The sequence below is a fragment of the Saimiri boliviensis genome, chromosome 1 (assembly GCF_048565385.1).
Source record: "Saimiri boliviensis isolate mSaiBol1 chromosome 1, mSaiBol1.pri, whole genome shotgun sequence".
Lineage (NCBI taxonomy): Eukaryota > Metazoa > Chordata > Mammalia > Primates > Cebidae > Saimiri > Saimiri boliviensis.
This window is the reverse complement of record NC_133449.1, coordinates 89,700,957-89,720,448: the sequence shown is the minus strand read 5'-3', so window position 1 is coordinate 89,720,448 and position 19,492 is coordinate 89,700,957. Positions and strand designations below refer to the sequence as shown.

Below are 19,492 nucleotides of genomic sequence, written 5' to 3'. Positions count from 1 at the left end.
GATAACCTGATGACTATGTGCCTAGGTGATGATCTTTTTGTGATGAATTTCCCAGGTGTTCTTTGAGTTTCTTGTATCTTTATGTCTAGGTATTTAGCAAGGCCAGGGAATTTTTCCTCAATTATTCCATCAAATAAGTTTTCCAAACTTCTAGATATCTCTTCTTCCTTAGAAACACCAATTACTCTTAGGTTTTGCCATTTAACATAATTCCAGGACCAAGCACACTACCTCACACCTGTAATCCCAGCACTTTGGGAGGGCAAGGCAGGAGGATCACTTGAGGCCAGAAGTTTGAGACCAGCCTGGACAACATGGTAAAACCCTATCTCTACTACAAACACAAAAATTAGCTGCATGTGGTGGTACACACCTGTAATCCCAGCTACTTGGGAGGCTGAGGGCATGAGAATTGTTTGAACCTGAGAGGCAGAGGTTGCAGTGAACCAAGATCACACTACTGTACTCCAGCTTGGGTAATAAAGCAAGATTCTGTCTCAAAAATGAACAAGTAAAAAAAAACACACAAAAAAAACAAAAAAACAAAAACAAAACTGTGGGGTGTGGTGGCTCACACCTGTAATCCCAGCACTTTGGGAGGCCAAGGTGAGTGGATCACCTGAGGTCAGGAGTTTGAAATCAGCCTTACCAACATGGTGAAACTCCATCTGTAGTAAAAATACAAAAATTACCTGGGCATTGTGGCATCTGCCCATAATCCCAGCTACTAGGGAGACTGAGGCATGAGAATCACTTGAACCTGGGAGGTGGAGGTTGCAGTGAGCAGAGATCATGCCATTGTACTCCACCTTGAGTAACGAGTAAAACTCTGTCCCCCTAAAAAAAACAAAAAAAAAAAAACCCAAAAAACCAGCAAAAATCCCACATAATTCCAAATTTCTCGGAGGCCTTGCTTGTTTTTTTTTTTTTTTTTTTTTTTTTTTCCTTTGTTTTTGTCTGATTAATTCAAAAGTCCTGTCTTTGAGCTCTGAAGCTTTTTCTTCTATTAGTCTGGTCTATTGCTGAAATTTTCCAGTGCATCTTGTATTTCTCTATATGTGCCTGTCATTTCCAGAAGTTGTTTTTTCTTTGTGATATCTATTTTCCTGGATAATTTTTCATCCATACTTTGTATTTTTAAAAAAATTTCTTTAGGTTGGTTCTCACCTTAATCTGGTATCCCCTTGAGTAGCTTGATAATCAACCTTGTGAATGCTTTTTTTTTTTTGAGACAGAGTCTCGCCCTGTCACCCGGGCTGAAGTGCAATGGAACAATCTCTGCTCACTGCAACTTCTGCCTCACGAGTTCAAGCGATTCTCCTGCCTCAGCCTCCTGAGTAGCTGGGATTACAGGGGCATGCCACCACATCCGGCTAATTTTTTATATCTTTAATAGGGATGGGGTTTCACCATGTTGGTCAGGCTGGTCTTGAACTCCTGACCTCGTGATCCACCTGCCTTGGCCTCCCAAAGTGCTGGGATTACATGTGTGAGCCACTGTGCCCGGCCCAACCCTGTGAATTATTTACCTGGCAATTCAGAAATTCCTTTTTGATTTGGATCTATTGCTGAGGAGCTAGTGTGATCTTTTGGTTGTGTGCTACAGAACCCTGTTTTGTCATATTACCAGAATTACTTTTCTGGTTCCTTTTCATTTGGGTAGACTATATCAGTGGAAAGTTCTGGAACTCAAGCCCTGCTGTTCAGAATCTTTTATTCCACAGGGTTTTTCCTCCATAGAGTGCTCTCCCCATTCCCCTATGGATAGGACTTTCTGAGAGCCATACTGTAGTGATGTGAGCTGTCGACAGGTCTCCCAGTTACTGATGCCAGCACCTGCTCTGGTGGAGGCAGGAGGGGAGTGAAGTAGACTCTGTGAGAGTCCTTGGTTGAAGACAGGTTTAGTGTGCTGACTTTCTCAAATGCTGGTTATGCTAGCAGTAAAGCTGTCACGTGGACAGACTCAGGACCTCTGGTTAGGCAGGATGTTGCAGGCAGTGGAATTACCTGTAGTTTTCTCCTTCCTGAGAGCAGGGTTATTCTGTCATGAGTATCTGTAATGGCCTGAGTTGGTTGACCTCCACCCAGGAAGTAGCACTTTTTAGAGAGCGCCAGCCATGATAGTACTAGGGGGATATTAGGTTGTCCTAAGTTGGCCAAGGCAAGTATTCTCTCACAACCACTTTAAAATTAAAGAATGCTTTCCAGGCTGGGCGCGGTGGCACAAGCCTGTAATCCCAGCACTTTGGGAGGCCAAGGCAGGTGGATCATGAGGTCAAGAGATCGAGACCATCCTGGTCAACATGGTGAAACCCCGTCTCTACTAAAAATACAAAAAATTAGCTGGGCATGGTGGTGCGTGCCTGTAATCCCAGCTACTCAGGAGGCTGAGGCAGGAGAATTGCCTGAACCCAGGAGGCGGAGGTTGAGGTGAGCCGAGATTGCGCCGAGCCGAGATTGCGCCATTGCACTCCAGCCTGGGTAACAAGAGCGAAACTCCGTCTTAAAAAAAAAAAAAAAAAAAAGAATGCTTTCCAAAATATCCCCTGAATCAATGAGAAAATAAAATCAGAGATCACAATTTATTTAGACATTAACAAAAAGAGGGCAATTTACAGCAAAACTTTTGGGAAATGGCTAAAATTACATTCAAAGGAAAACTCATAACTTTATACACCTATCTTATTTTATAGAAAAAAAAAGAATGAAAATAAAAGACTAGGTTTCTATCTCTAATAGCATGGTTATCTCGGTATTTACTAGACCCCAAGTCCTCTTGAAAACGAAAGAAGTAAAATACAGAATAAAATATATTTTAAAATTTATTCTAAAAACTATTCAACAATAGTAAAAGAGTAAAGAATTACTAGGCCAAATATGAAAGTGAAAGAAGGAACTCAGACTATTAAAATCACATTTCTCCCAAGAACATCTGCCTAACTTGGCAAACTTAAGTTTAGGTTATTTTTCACAGTTTGCTGAAGTTGGAGACAGAAGACAAATTGTAAAGGACTCTAAAACTGGTAAATCTGATGGGAGAATCAGCCCATTACATTGGGGATTCCTCACTGTAGGGCTATGACCTCACTGTAGGGAGAAAAAAATAAACACACCACCCCGACACGTATGCATACAGAGATACACACACAGAGAGGACTTCAGGGAATATTGTATGGCACTGAGCAGAAGTGGAGAGGAAATATCATCATTGATAACTGATAAACAAAAACCAGCCCTTTTAGTAATCCCAAAAGTTTTTAGTAATCCTAAAAACTTCAAACACAAGTTCTAGTTAGAAGTGACTTGGGAGTCTGGAATTAGCTTCCGAACTCAGTTGTATGCATAATGGCAGGGTTTTATTTTTGGCAGCCTCAGGACTATGGGTCTCATTTTGCTCACTGTCAGCTGGAAGCTGCCCTCAGTTCCTTGCCACAAGGGCCTTTCCACAGGGCAGCTCACAACATGGCTGCTTCCTTCATCAAAGCCAGCAATACAGTCTGTCAAGTCCGTTAGCAAAATGGAGGCAACAGTCTTGTGTGATGTAATCACAGAAAGGACATTCATCACCTTTGCAGTGTTCTAGAGTAGCAAGCCACAAGTTCCACCACACTCAATGAGAGTAGATAACATAAAGGGGCCCAATCTTTCTCTTTAGCACCCAGTGAAGGCTCAGAAAAGAGCCTGTAAGTGAGTGCAAGCTCCCACTATGCCTGGGGCCTCCAGCTATTCCAGACTAACATCCCAGACCCACCTGGCCCTTAGCTGATTTCTTCTTACTTATTCCCCCTCTCCCTCCCATGCTCTGCCACTGGTGAACTGGGGCACTTGTCCTTTCTCTCCTTGGAAAGGCCCATTCATTCTTGGAATTCAGACTGTGACCAGTTTTCTGATGGGTTCAAAAAAGTTATAATTTTGTATTTGGCATTTAAAAATTTTTTTTCCTTTCTTGCTTTCTCTCTCTTTCTTTTCTTTCTTTTTTTTTTTTTTTTTTTTTGTTCTTTTTGGAAACGGGGTCTTGCTCTGTCCCCTTAGCTGGAGTGCAATGGTGTAGTCATGGCTCACTGCATCCTCTACCTTCTAGGTGTAAGCCATCCACTTGCCTCGGCCTCCTGAGTAGCTGGGACCACAGTTGCCAACCACATGCCCAGCTAATTTTTTGTATGTTTTGTAGACATTGGGTTTCACTATGCTGCCCAACCTGGTCTCAGACTCCTGGCCTCAAGCCATCTGCCCATCTTGGCCTCCCAAAGTGCTGGGATTACAGGCGTGAGCCACTGCACTGGCCATATCTATTTTTCACTTCTGGTTAGAGTGAAAGTAACACTCTTACAGCTCTACATCCTAGACAGAAGTAGAAATAACTGAGGTTACACAGCATTTTGAACTAAACAATAATGAAAATGCTCCAGATCGCTGGGTGTGGTGGCTCACACCTGTGATCCTAGCACTTTGGGAGGCTGAGGTGGGTGGATCACCTGAGGCCAGGAGTTCAAGACCAGCTTTGCCATCAGGGTGAAACCTCATCTTAAAATAAATAAATAAATAAATAAATAAATAAATAAAAATGAAAATTAAAAAAGAAAAGAAAAAGAAAATGCTCCAGATCAAAATCTGTGGCAGGAAGCTAAAGACAGATTTTAGAGAGAAACTTAAAGCCTTAGAATGCATATATTAAAGAATATTAAAGAAGCAAAAAGGTCAAAAGTAAATGACTGAATCTTCTAATTTAAGAAATCTCCTTAAGTGACAGGCAGTGGCTCACGCCTGTCATTCCAGCACTTTGGGAGGCCGAGGTGGGTGGATCACTTCAGCTCAGAAGTTCAAGACCAGCCTGGCCAACATGGCAAAACCCCGTCTCCACTAAAAATTAAAAAAAAAAAAAATGGTCAGGCGTGGTGGCGGGCACCTGTAATCCCAGCTACTAGGCAGGCTGAGACATGAGAATCGCTTGAACCCAGGAAGCAGAGGTTGCAGTGAGCCATGATTGCACTAATGCATTCCAGCCGGGGCAACAGACCAAGATTTCGTTCTTCCCTTCCCCAAGAAAAGAAAAGAAAAGGAAGGAAATAAGATAGAATAGAACTTAAAGTACAGTAATATCCTATGGAACTGATAAAGCCACAAATTAGTTCTTAGGAAAAAAATACCCAAATTGACAATGCTTTGGCATGACTGTCCAAGAAGAAAAGAGGACAATCTTACAAATGAAGAAAGGGATGCAGTTTCAGATACAACAGATATTTAAAAGATATTAAGAGAGTTTTAGAATTAACCTTATTTAAATAAATTTGAAAATCTAAATGAAGTAGATAAATTTCTAAAATAGAAACATATACAATTTGTTAAAATTATTTCAAGAATAATCGGAATATATGAATAGCCCTACAATCATTAGTTACTCTATCAGTAGTTAAAAATATTCTCATAAAGAAAATTCTAGGCCCAGGCAATTCTACTGGCAAGTTCTACCAAATATTTAAAGAACACATTTGTTCAGTTTTACACAAATTATTCTAGAACTTACCCAAAGAGGAACATTTCAGAGCTAATTTTGTGAGGATTGTATAAACTGCATGCCAAAATCTGACAAGGCAAGTATGAGAACAGAAATTACAGATCAATCTCACTAATAGGCTTAGATTCAGAATTCTAAACAAAATTTTAGGAAACTGAATCAAGCAATACATTAAAAAGACCAAAGAAAAACAAAAATCACACAAAGAAAAACAGACTGCTAATTTTTCTTAGTAAGATTAAATTTCTATTACTAATAGAAAAGAAAGCCATTAGAAACTTAAGATTCTATGAATATTATGGGAAGAATTTTATTTGACTCCAGGGTAAATGGAACTGGATAAATATATGTGATTTTTAAACAGTGTTATTACAACAAATTAGGCATATTTTAAATCAACATTAATTATAGAATTTGAACAAAATAAAATTTATATCAAAAATTTATATTTGATCCTTTTAATATGTTTTTGGGCATATGATTTTAGACACTAAAATGGGAAGAAACATTTTATTTGTGCAAAATCAATATAAAGTAATAGATATTTTTCTCTCTTTAAAAGAAAGAAGTGAAAATGAAAGTACAATATTTTGTATGGAATTGTATGGATTTTCTTAAGAGTTGTTTAATGAACAAATGCAGTTCTTTTTGTTTTGGTTATTCTTTGTGAGCATGCTGTTTTATTGTGAATGTATTTCATAGTTTTAATCATAAATAAATGTCTGTGAAATGTTTTCTTAAAAAGGTAATGCATCATGAGCAAGTTATTCCAGCAAAGAAAGATTGGCTTAAACAGTGAAAAATCAATCAGTATAATTCACCATGATAACACATTAAAGGAGAAAAATTATGTGATTATCTCAAAAGATGCAGGAAAATAACTGGATAAAATTAAATATCCATTTATGGATTTTTAAAAAGCCTCTCAACAAAATAAGAATAGAAAGTAATTTTCTTAATTTGACTCTTCTGTTTATTGCTGTATAACAAATCAAGCCAAAATGTAGTGGCTTATCACAATAGTAATTATTCATTATCTTGTGTACCCTCTGTGGATCAAGAATTTGGATACAGTTCAGCCCAGTGGTTCTGGCTCAGGTTATCATGATGTTGCAGTCAGTCAGTAGCTGAGGTTGGGTTCATTGCAAAGCCTTCTTTACTCACATGTTTGGTTCCTGGGCTGTAAAAACTTAGAAATCAGGGTGCTGAAACAGCTGGGGCACTTCAGCCATCCTTATCTGTATGAGATCTCTCCATATGGTCTGTTTGCATTATAACTATTGTTGTGTAACAAATCACCCCAAAATTTACTGGCTTAAAACAACAATTATTTGTTGTTTCTCATGAATTCTAAAGGTCAAGAAATTTAGGAACATTTCAACTGGGTGGCTCTAGTTTGGGGTTTCATAAGGTCGCCATCACAGTGATGGGGTCATCTCAAGGCTTCTTCACTTGTTCAGTGCCTGAGAAGGGAAGGCCTGAACATCTGGAACCTGGAACAACTGGGGTTCTTTGGGCATACTCATCTCTATTTTGTTTCTTTATATGGTCTCTCCAGCATTGTGACTTCAAGGTATCTAGACTTCCCATGGAAGTGTAGAGGTTCAGTGACACATGTCCCAAGAAAGAGAACTAGGAAGTTGTATCAACTTTTATGAAGTAGGCTCAGAAGTAATAGAGCTTCACATTTACTGTACACTGTTAGCCAATTCAGGTACAAATGCCCATGCAGGTTGAAGGGTAGGGTATATAGAATTCATCTCTTCATGGAGGAGTGGCAATGTTCTGAAAGAGCCTATGGGACTGGAAATAATCTTGTAGCCATGTTTGAAAAATATTATCTGCACAGTGACAAAGAGTATCCAAAATAAATCCCTCCAACAAACATGCTGCTTAATTGTGAAACACTAAAAGCATTCTCTTTAAGATCAAGATGCTCACTATCACTACTTTTACTGAGTGAGCATTGTCCTGGAGATCCTAGACAGTGGAGTGAGAAGAATAGGAAATAAAAAATATAAAAGTGAAAAGGGAATTAAAAAACTGAAATATGCAGACAGTAGAGAATCCAAATGAAATTCTAATAAATTATTACAATTAATAAGAGGATTTAGCAAGGTTACTGAATATATCAATATAGAAAAATCAATTACATGTCTATGCATCAGCAATTAGAGTAAAAAATGTATTTAACCTGGGAAAAGATCAAGGTTAGAGATGGAATAAAAACCCTATCTATTAGCAAAGAAATAGGCAGTACCTGGAAAATAATATATAACTAAATATCACTGGTAGATGGACCAAATACATGAAGCTGAATACAGAAAAAAAAAATCAAACAATCTTGGAAATTTAGTGTATGATAAAGATGGTATTCCACATGAAAAGGCAGATGTACTCTTCAATAAGTAGTGTTGGTATAAACGGCTTAATATTGCATACAATGTAAAGTTAAACCAATGATTCATTCTTTACACCAAAATAAAATCCAGAAGATCAAAAACATAAATTAAAAATAAATGAAAGCACAAATAAAAACAAAATTAAAAAAAAATATCATTTACAAAAGCATCAAAAGTATAACACTTAGGAATAAATCTGAGATAAGATATGAAGACCTCCACCCAGTAAACTATAAAACATAACTGAAAAAATTAAAGATGATTGAAATAGCCAAACTTATGGGCTGGTAGAGTCAAGATAGCAATTCTCTCTGAATTGATCTATAGATGTAACATTAATCAATTCAAGATCCCAACAAGTTTTTACAGAAATCCACAAATGTGTATGGAAGGGCAAAGATCCAAGAATAATCAAGACACTTTTTGTTTTTTAATTGCATTTTAGGTTTTGGGGTACATGTGATGAACATGCAAGATTGTTGCATAGGTACACACTTGGCAGTGTGGTTTGCTGCCTTCCATCCCCTCACCTGTATCTGTCATTTCTCCCCATGCTATCTCTTCCCACCTCCCCACCCCCTCCCCTCCCCCATTTCCCCCCAACGGACCCCAGTGTGTAATGCTCCCCTCCCTGTGTCCATGTGTTCTCATTGTTCAACACCCACCTATGAGTGAGAATATATGGTGTTTGATTTTCTGCTCTTGTGTCAGTTTGCTGAGAATGATGGTTTCCAGGTTCATCCATGTCCCTACAAAGGACGTGAACTCATAGTTTTTGATGGCTGCGTAATATTCCATGGTGTATATGTACCACATTTTCCCTATCCAGTCTATCTTCGTTGGGCATTTGGGTTGGTTCCAGGTCTTTGCTATTGTAAACAGTGCTGCAATGAACATTCGTGTGCACGTGTCCTTGTAGTAGAATGATTTATAATCCTTTGGATATATACCCAGTAATGGGATTGCTGGGTCAAATGGGATTTCTATTTTTAGGTCCTTGAGGAATCGCCACACTGTCTTCCACAATGGTTGAACTAATTTACATTCCCACCAACAGTGTAAAAGTGTTCCTATTTCTCCACATCCTCTCCAGCATCTGTTGTTTCCCGATTTTTTAATGATCGCCATTCTAACTGGTGTGAGATGGTATCTCAATGTGGTTTTGATTTGCATTTCTCTGATGACCAGTGATGACGAGCATTTTTTCATATGTTTGTTGGCCTCCTGTATGTCTTCTTTTGTAAAGTATCTGTTCATATCCTTCGCCCATTTTTGAATGGGCTTGTTTGTTTTTTTCTGGTAGATCTGCTTTAGTTCTTTGTAAATTCTGGATATCAGCCCCTTGTCAGATGGGTAGGCTGCAAACATTTTTTCCCATTCTGTTGGTTGCTGATTCACTCTACTGACTGTTTCTTTTGCCGTGCAGAAGCTGTGGAGTTTGATTAGGCCCTATTTGTCTATTTTGGCTTTTGTTGCCATTGCTTTTGGCGTTTTGGTCATGAAGTCCTTGCCTACACCTATGTCCTGAATGGTTTTGCCTAGATTTTCTTCTAAGGTTTTTATGGTATTAGGTCTGATGTTTAAGTCTTTAATCCATCTGGAGTTAATTTTGGTGTAAGGTGTCAGGAAGGGGTCCTGTTTCTGCTTTCTGCACATGGCTAGCCAGTTTTCCCAACACCATTTATTAAACAGGGAGTCCTTTCCCCATTGCTTGTTTTTGTCAGGTTTGTCGAAGATCAGGTGGTTGTGGGTATGTTGTATTTCCTCTGAGGCCTCTGTTCTGTTCCATTGGTCTATATCTCTGTTTTGGTACCAGTACCACGCTGTTTTGATTACTGTAGCCTTGTAGTATAGTTTGAAGTCCGGTAGTGTGATGCCTCCTGCTTTGTTCTTTTTGCTTAGAATTGACTTGGCTATGCGGGCTCTCTTTTGGTTCCATATGAAGTTTAAGGTGTTTTTTTCCAGTTCTGTGAAGAAGGTCATTGGTAGCTTGATGGGAATAGCGTTGAATCTGTAAATTACTTTGGGCAGTATGGCCATTTTCACGATGTTGATTCTTCCTAACCATGAACATGGAATGTTTCTCCATCTGTTTGTATCCTCTCTTATTTCGTTGAGCAATGGCTTGTAGTTCTCCTTGAAGAGGTCCTTTACGTTCCTTGTTAGTTGTATTCCTAGGTACTTTATTCTCTTTGTAGCAATTGTGAATGGCAGTTCGTTCTTGATTTGGCTCTCTTGAAGTCTATTACTGGTGTATAGGAATGCTTGTGATTTTAGCATGTTGATTTTGTATCCTGAGACTTTGCTGAAGTTGTTTATCAGTTTCAGGAGATTTTGGGCTGAGAATGATGGGGTCTTCCAGATATACAATCATGTCATCTGCAAATAGAGACAATTTGATTTCCTCCTTTCCAATTTGGATACCCTTTATTTCTTTTTCTTGCCTGATTGCTCTGGCTAGAACTTCCAGTACTATATTGAATAGGAGTGGTGAGAGAGGGCACCCTTGTCTAGTGCCAGATTTCAAAGGGAATGCTTCCAGTTTTTGCCCATTCAGTATGATATTGGCTGTTGGTTTGTCGTAAATAGCTTTTATTGTTTTGAGATACATTCCGTCAATACCTAGTTTATTGAGGGTTTTTAGCATGAAGGGTTGTTGAATTTTGTCAAAAGCCTTCTCTGCATCAATTGAGATAATCATGTGGTTTTTGTCTTTGGTTCTGTTTATGTGGTGAATTAAGTTTATGGACTTGCGTATGTTGAACCAGCCTTGCATCCCCGGGATGAATCCTACTTGATCATGGTGGATGAACTTTTTGATATGCTGTTGCAATCGGTTTGCCAGGATTTTATTGAAGATTTTTGCATCTATGTTCATCATGGATATTGGCCTGAAATTTTCTTTTCTTGTTGAGTCTCTGCCGGGTTTTGGTATCAGGATGATGTTTGTCTCGTAAAATGATTTGGGAAGAATTCCCTCTTTTTGGATTGTCTGGAATAGTTTCAGAAGGAATGGTATCAGCTCCTCTTTGTATGTCTGGTAGAATTCAGCTGTGAACCCATCTGGACCTGCGCTTTTTTTGGGTGGTAGGCTCTTTATTGCTGCCTCGACTTCAGACCATGTTATTGGTCTATTCAGGGTTTCGGCTTCTTCCAGGTTTAGGCTTGGGAGGATGCAGGTGTCCAGGAATTTATCCATTTCTTCCAGGTTTACTAGTTTATGTGCATAGAGTTGTTTGTAATAATCTCTGATGATGGTTTGGATTTCTGTGGAATCTGTGGTGATATCTCCTTTATCGTTTTTTATTGCATCAATTCGGTTATTCTCTCTTTTCTTTTTTATTAATCTGGCTAGTGGTCTGTCTATTTTGTTGATCTTTTCAAAGAACCAGCTCCTGGATTTATTGATTTTTTGAAGAGTTTTTTGTGTCTCTATTTCCTTCAGTTCTGCTCTGATCTTAGTTATTTCCTGTCAAGACACTTTTTAACAAAGTAGGTAGACTTGATTTACCAGCTGTTGTCAAGACTTACTATAAAATTATAATAATAAGATAATCTGGTTTTTGAACAGGGAGAACGAAATGGGAAAGAATAGAAAGCACAGAAACAGACAAATATAATGAAGAAATTTAATAAAGAGATAGATGTTATAAAAAAAGAACCAAACAGAAACCCTGGAACTGAAGAATTTAATGAATGATGTAAAAATATAATCAAGAGCTTCAACCATAAACTAGATCAAGTTTATTCAGAATTCAGAAATTCAAATTTAGAAAGAACTTAGAAATAACCCAGTCAAACAAACAAACAAACAAACAGATGACAACAAAAACAAAGAAATAAAGAAAGGAAGCAAGAAAAACAAAGAATTTTAAAAATTAAAAAAAGCCTACATGACATATAAAGCAACTGTATAAAGTGACCAAATATTCAAAAATTCGGGATTTTCAGAGGGAGAAGAGATGGGCAAAGGCAAAGAAAATCTATTTAACAAAAGAATAGCTGAAAAGTTCCCAAGTCTTGTAAGATATATAGATATTTAGAGAGGAAGCTCAGAGATCTCCCAATAGATTCAACCTAAAAAGGTTTTTTCCAAGGTTCATTATAGTCAAACTGTCAAAAGTCAAAGAGAGAGTTCTAAAAACAGTGAAGGAAAATCATCATGTCACATATAAGGAAATCTCCATCAGACTCACAGTGAGTTTCTCAGCAGAAACCTTTCAGGCAAGGAGAGAATAGAGTGATATATTCAAAGCACTGAAATAAAATAAATAAATAAATAAATAACCTGTTAGCCAAGAATATTATATCCAGCAAAGCTATCCTTCAAATATGAAGGACAAATAAAGTCTTTCTCAGGTAAGCACAAGTGGAGGGAATTCATCACCACTAGACTGGCCCTACAATAAATGCCTAGAGTCATACATCTGGAAGCAAAAGGACTGCCATCCTAAAAACACACCATGGCTCACACCTGTAATCCCAGCACTTTGGGAGGCCAAGGCAGGCAGATCACGAGGTCAGGAGATTCAGACCATCCTGACCAACATGATGAAACCCCGTCTCTACTAAAATACAAAAAAATTAGCTGTGCCTGTAGTCCCAGAAGCTGAGGCAGGGGAATTGCTTGAACCTGGGAGGCAGAGGTTTTCAGTGAGCTGAGATTGCACCATTGCACTCCAGCCTGGCAACAGAGTGAAACTCTGTCTCAAAAAGAAAAAAAGTATAAAATTTACTGGTACAACAGACATTGTATTATTTACCTGTACAATTTTTTTTTTGAGTCTCAAACATGATTACTAGGAAAAAAAAACATAAAAAATTGTAAAGGTAAATAATAAAAGAGGTAAAAAGGAACATAAAATATACCAAAAAATCAAAAAAAAATGAAAATACCAGAAGTTCTCACCTATTAATAACAGCTTTGACTGTAAATGATTTAAAACTTCCAATTAAAATATACAGACTACTGAATTGATAACAAAACAGGACCCAAGAAGTAACTCACTTCATCTGTAAAGACACACATAGATTGAATGTGAAGGGATGGAAAAAAATATTCCATACAAACAGAAATCAAAAGTATGCAAGAGTAATTACACTTATGTAAGATGAAATAGACTTTAAATCTAAAAACATAAAAGAGACAAAGAAGGTCACTATGTAATGATAAAGAGATTAATTCAGTAAGAGGATACAACAATTCTAAACATATATATATATACCCCAAACCAGAGCACCTAGATATATAAACCCAGTATTATTAGAGCTAAAGGATAAGATGGACCCAAATACAATAATAGTTTGGGACTTCTGTACCCCATTTTCAGCATTAGATCATCTAGACAGAAAATCAACAAAGAAACATTGAATTTAATCTGTACTGCAGACCAAATAGATCTAACAGACATTTATGGAACATTTTATCCAATAGCTATAGAATAAACGTTTCCCTCATTAGCGTATGAAACATTCTTTAGTGTAGGCCATGTGTTAGACTACAAAAGAAGTCTCAACAAATTTTTAAAAATCAAAATTACATCAAATATCTTCTCAGACCACAATTTGTAAAACTAGAAATCCATAACAAGAAGCACTTTGAAACTGTACAAATACATACAAATTAAGTAACATGCTCCTGAAACACCGCTGGGCCAATAAAGGAATTAAGAAGGAAATTTAAACATTCCTGGCCAGGTGTGATGGTTCACACCTGTAATCTCAGCACTTTGGGAGGCCAAGGCAGGTGGATCACAAGGTCAGGAGTTCAAGACCAGCCTGGCCAAGATGGTGAAACCCCATCTCTACTAAAAATACAAAAATTAGCTGGGCACAGTGGCAGGTGCCTGTAATCCCAGCTACTCGGGAGGCCAAGGCAGGAGAATCACTTGAACCTGGGAGGCAGAGGTTGCAGTGAGCCGAGATCATGCTACTGCACTGTAGCCTGGGTGACAGAGCGAGACTCTGTCTCAAAAAAAAAAAAAGAAATTTAAACATTCTTTGAAAATGTAGAAATAGAAACATAACACACCAAAATTTACAGGATGTAGCATAAACAGTGCTGAAAGGGAAGTTTATGGTAACAAATGCCTATATCAAAAAAGTGGAAAGATTTCAAAGAAATAACCTAATTCATCTATCTCAAGGAACTTGAATGGTTTAAACAAACCAAACACAAAATTAGTACTAGGAAAGAAATAATAAAAACCAGAGCAAAACTAAATAAAATAGAGACTAAAAATACAAAGAATTAATGCAAGTTAGTTAGTTTTGGAAAATTAGTTTTTGGAAAAGATCAAAAAAATTGTAAACTGTTAGCTAGACTAACCAAGAAAAAAGAGAGAAAGTACAAAGAAATAACATCAGAAATGAATAAGAAGAAATCACAATTGATTCCACAGAAACACAAATGATCTTTAAAAAGTAATATGAAAAACTCTGCACTAACAAATTGGAAGACCTAGAGGAAATGGATAAACTCCTGGACACATACAACCTATCAAGAATGAACCAAGAAGAAATAGAAAACTCGAATAGACCAATAATGAGTAAAAGGTGAATCAATAATAAATCTCCCAACACAGAAAAACCCAGGACTAGATAGCATTACTGCTGAATTCTACAAAAGTTATAAAGAAGAACAAACACTGATCCTTCTCAAATTATTCCAAAAACTAACAGGAGAAAATTCTTCCCAACCCATTCTATGATGCTAGCATTATTCCAATATGAAAACCAGAGAAGGACACAGCAAAAGAAAGAAAACTACAGGCCAATATGTTTAATGAACACAGATGCAAAAATCTCCAACAAAATACTAGGAAACTGAATCGAACAAAACATCAAAAGATAGTGTACCGTGATTAAGTGAGATTTACTCCAGGGATGCAAGGATGGTTCGAAATATGCAAATCAATAAACATGATACATCACACTGACAGAATGAAGGACAAAAACCATATGGTCATCTCAATAGATGCAGAAAAGCATTGGATAAAATTCAACATTCCTTCAGTATAAAAACTGTCAACAAATCAGGCACAGAAGCAACATACTTCAACATAATAAAGGTTATATATGACAAACCCACAGCTACCATTATACCGAATGGGGAAAATCTGAAAGCCTTTTCTCTAAGAACTGAAACTAGGTAAGAATGCTTATGTTTACCACTCTTATTCAACATAGTACTGGAAATTCTAGCCAGAGCAATCAAGCAAGAAAAATAAATAAAAAACATTCAAGTTGGAAAAGAGGAAGTCAAATTGGCCCTCTTTGCAAATGACATAATCTCATATAGAGAAAAATCCAAAGATTCCACCAAAAAACTCTTAGAATGCATAAGTGAATTCAGTAAAGTTGCAGATACAAAATTAACATACAAAATCAGTAGCCTTTCTATATGCCAATAATGAACTAACTGAAAAAAAGAATTCAAGAAAGCAATCCCATTTATAACAGCTAAAAAACTACCTAGGAATAAATTTCACTAAGGTAGTAAAAGAGCTATAAAATGAAAAATTAAAAATATTGATGAAAGAAATTGAAGAGGACACAAACAAATGGAAAAACATCCCTTGCTCATGGATTGGAAGAATTAATATTGTTAAAATGACCATACTACCTGAAGCAATTCACAGATTCAATACAATCCCTATCAAAATACCAATGACATTCTTCACAGAAATAGGAGAAACAATCCTAAAATTCATGTGGAGCCACAAAACACCCTGAGTCGCCAAAACAATACTATTCTTATTTTATAAAGAATAAAGTTGGAGGTATTATAGTACCTGACTTCAAAATATACTACAAAACTATAATAATCAAAATAGCACAGTATTGGTATGAAAACAAAATAGAGAACCCAGAAATAAATCCACATATTTACAGCCAATTGATTTTTGACAAAGGTGCCAAGAGTATACAATGGGAAAGGATACCCTCTTCAAATGGTGCTAAGAAAACTGGATATTCATATACAGAAAAATCAAATAGACCCCTATCTCTCACTGTATACAAAAACCAACTCAAAAATGGATTAAAGTCTTAAACATAAGATCTAAAACTATACTGCTACTAGAAATAAACATAGTAGAAACACTTTAGGATATTGGTCCAGGCAAATCTTTCATGGCTAAGACTTCAAAAGCATAGGCAATGAAAACAAAAATAGACAAATGGGACCATGTTAAACTAAAAAACTCCTGCAGAGCAATGGAAACAATCAACAGAGTGAAGAGACAACCTATTGAATGGGAGAAAATATTTATAAACTATTTGTCCAGTAAGTGACTAACATTCAGAATACTAAAGAGCTCAAACAACTCAACAGCAAAAAAACAAATAATCCTATTAAAAAGTGGGAAAAGGGCCAGGCATGGTGGCTCATGCCTGTAATCCCAACACTTTTGGCAGCCAAGGCAGGAGGACTGCTTGAGGCCAGGAGTTTGAGACCAGCCTGGACAATACAGGGTGACCCTATCTCTACCAAAAAAATTTTTTTTTTAATTAGCCAGGCATGGTGCTATATGTCTGCTTTCCCTGCTACTTGGGAGGGTGAGGCAGGAGGACTGTTTGAGCCCAGGAAATTGAGACTGCAGTGAGCTACGATTAAGCCATTGCACTCCAGCCTGGGTACCAAACTGAGACCCTGTCTCTAAAAACAACAACAAAATAAGTGAGCCAAGGATTTGAATAGACATTTCTCAAAATAAGACATACAAAAGACCAACAGGTAGATGAAAAAAAAAGTTCACTAATCATCAGGGACATGCAAATCAAAACCACAACGTGATATCATCTCACATCAGTCAGAAGGCTATTATCAAAACAGAGAAGAAATGAAAAATGCTGGCAAATATGCAGAAAAAGGGAACTCTTATATCCCATTTTTGGTAATGTAAATTAGTACTGCCACTAAAGAAAACAGTATGATTTCTCAAAAAAAGCAAAAACAGAACTACCATATGATCCAGCAATCCCACTAATGGGTATTTATGCAAAGGAAAGGAAATTAGTATATCCAAGGGATACTTGTGCCCTCGTTTACTGCAGCACTATTTCCAATAGCTGAGTTATGGAATCAACCTACATGTCCATCAGCAGATGAATGGATAAAGAAAATGTGGTATATATACACACAATGAAATACTATGCAGCCATAAAAAAAGAACAGAGTCCTGTCATCTGCAGCAAGATAGATGGAACTGGAGGTCATGTTAAGTGAAATAAGCCAGGCATAGAAAGACAAATATTATATGTTCTCACTCATATGTAGGAGCAAAATGTTGATTTCATAAAAGCAGAGAGTAGAATGATTACCAGAGTCTGAGAAGAGGAAGTGAAGAAAGTTTGATTAATGGGTACAAACATACAGTTAGGTGTGTTCTAAGTTATATAAGAAGTTCTCATTTTTGACAGCACAGTACTGTGAATCAACAAAAATTTATTACGTATTTCAACATAGCTAGAAGAAAAGATTTGAAATCTACCCAACACAAAGAAATAATAAATGTTTGAATGATGGATATTCTAATTACCCTGATTTGATCATTATACACTGTATGCATGTATCAAAATATTGCACTTACTCCCTATAGATATGCAATTATTAAGTATTAAAAAAAAAAAAAAGAAAAAAAAACCAGGAAACCATGACTGACATCTGTCTTTTGTCTCCTTGCAAGTTTACCCATTTCCTAGCATAAAGATAACACTAAATGTATTTTTCAAACAAAGTAATTATCTTTGAATTACTTTGGCAAACTAAAAAGCAGACAGAATACTTATGAGTTTAACACTTTTTTGTGTGATAGGGCATGTTTTCTGTATGGGTTTCTTGCTGCAGATGACAGGACTCTTTTTTTTTTTTTTAACGGCTGCATATTATTTCATTGTGTGTATATATACCTTGAGATGAAGGTTAACCGAAGCCACCTACTTCTTCACACTACATTTTGCAGATTATTAAACCAACTTTTACCTGTGGTACTTCAATGCAGCAGTAGAAGGTATATTGCCTATTGCTTCATAGGCATTTTGTACAGACCTTCTCCTAAGTCTCATTTCTGAGAAAAGAGATTATTTCCAGTTCATTTCCTCAACTACTAGTTAAAGGTTTTTTGTACGTTGCTGAAGTTTTATTTCTCACTTGAAAAGTAGCTATGCCCTGGCCTCCAAAATTACTGAAATGATTTCATAAAACTCTTTATACTTTCTTCTTGTTTCTTCAGAGCATATATGGGAAACTTAATACATCATCAGCCTCAAACAAGGGAGAATTTGACAATGGACTCTATCCCAGAGTTATTGTAAGGCTAAGAACAATTACTTTCTTAGATTTTTCACCTTTTCTTCAACAACATTAGGACTGGATGTTGTCTTTCTTTGTAGGACCCTTCGTAAAGCAAAAGATAATTTGTATATCTCTTGAGATTTATTACAAATACAACTGATGGAGAATAGTAAGATTACATTGAGGTGAGGCTGCAAGGCAGTAGGCTAGGCATAGCTTTAGGATTTCTGTAGTGACTTGGATACCCAAAATTATGACAATTTATTCAAATTTGGGCTCTCACAAAATGATAAGGTTTTACCTTAAATGAAACTTCAAGATCACCCAAAGATAGCTGAGGCAGAAAACATTAAGTCTGTAAATGCCAATGATCAGATAACGCAAAACTTAGGGATTTTACTTGAAATTCTATGAGCCTTTGAATAACTGGATTTTAGAGTAAGCATTTAACATAATACAACATATATATTTTTCCATCTGTTAAAGTCTGTAGAGAACAGATTTTTTATTTGCTCTAAGAAAGAAATTGAAGGCTTAGTTCTTTGAAAGTTATCTGACATCAAATATCAAGACCAACCATGAGAATTGTTAATTTGATGCTCAGACCTTTGCATTCATTGGCTTTTCCTCTCCTTGGAGCATTAATTTTGAGTACAAAAGAATCCATCAAATATCTCTGATGCCAGACTTCATGTTTGCTTTTCAAACAAGTTTTTCATGTTCTTTCCTTCTTATAAATAGCCCTCTTCATTGATGAAGTCTGTTTCCTTCCAGAGACCAGAGAAAGAGGAGGAGTTTGATATAAATTGTGAAATCACCATACATGTGATAACTTTGGGAGAGTTTCAGATATATATATATACATACATATATATATATATATATATATATATATATATATATATATATAGGGGGGGTGTGTGTGTGTATGCATGCATGCATGTTTGTGCATGTGTGTATGCGTAAATAGGTTGTCCAGGTCTTTTATTGCTCTATCTTCTTTGAGACAAATACTTCTGATTACTGGAAATGAGTCCAGGGAAAATAATCAGCAGAATTATTCTACTTTCTATTCATCACGTTTGCTAAAATGAAAAGGTCTTGACCAATAGCATGCATTATAGATTCTAGTCTATTACAGTGACTCTGGGATATCAGTGGAGATTTCTACATACAAAGGAAAATTCAGTTCTACCTTCAAAACTTTATCCTTGTGGGTTTTTGTTTGTTTGTTTGTTTTTAGAGACGGGGTTTCACCATTTTGGCTAGGCTAGTCTT

The 19,492-nt window shown here is 36.7% G+C and overlaps 1 long non-coding RNA gene across 1 annotated transcript in view; it reads right to left on the bottom strand.

Annotated features, from left to right (window-relative positions):
* Window positions 1-19,492, bottom strand: part of LOC141581051 (uncharacterized) — a 285,372-nt gene that overhangs the window by 119,280 nt on the left and 146,600 nt on the right. The window lies entirely within an intron of this gene.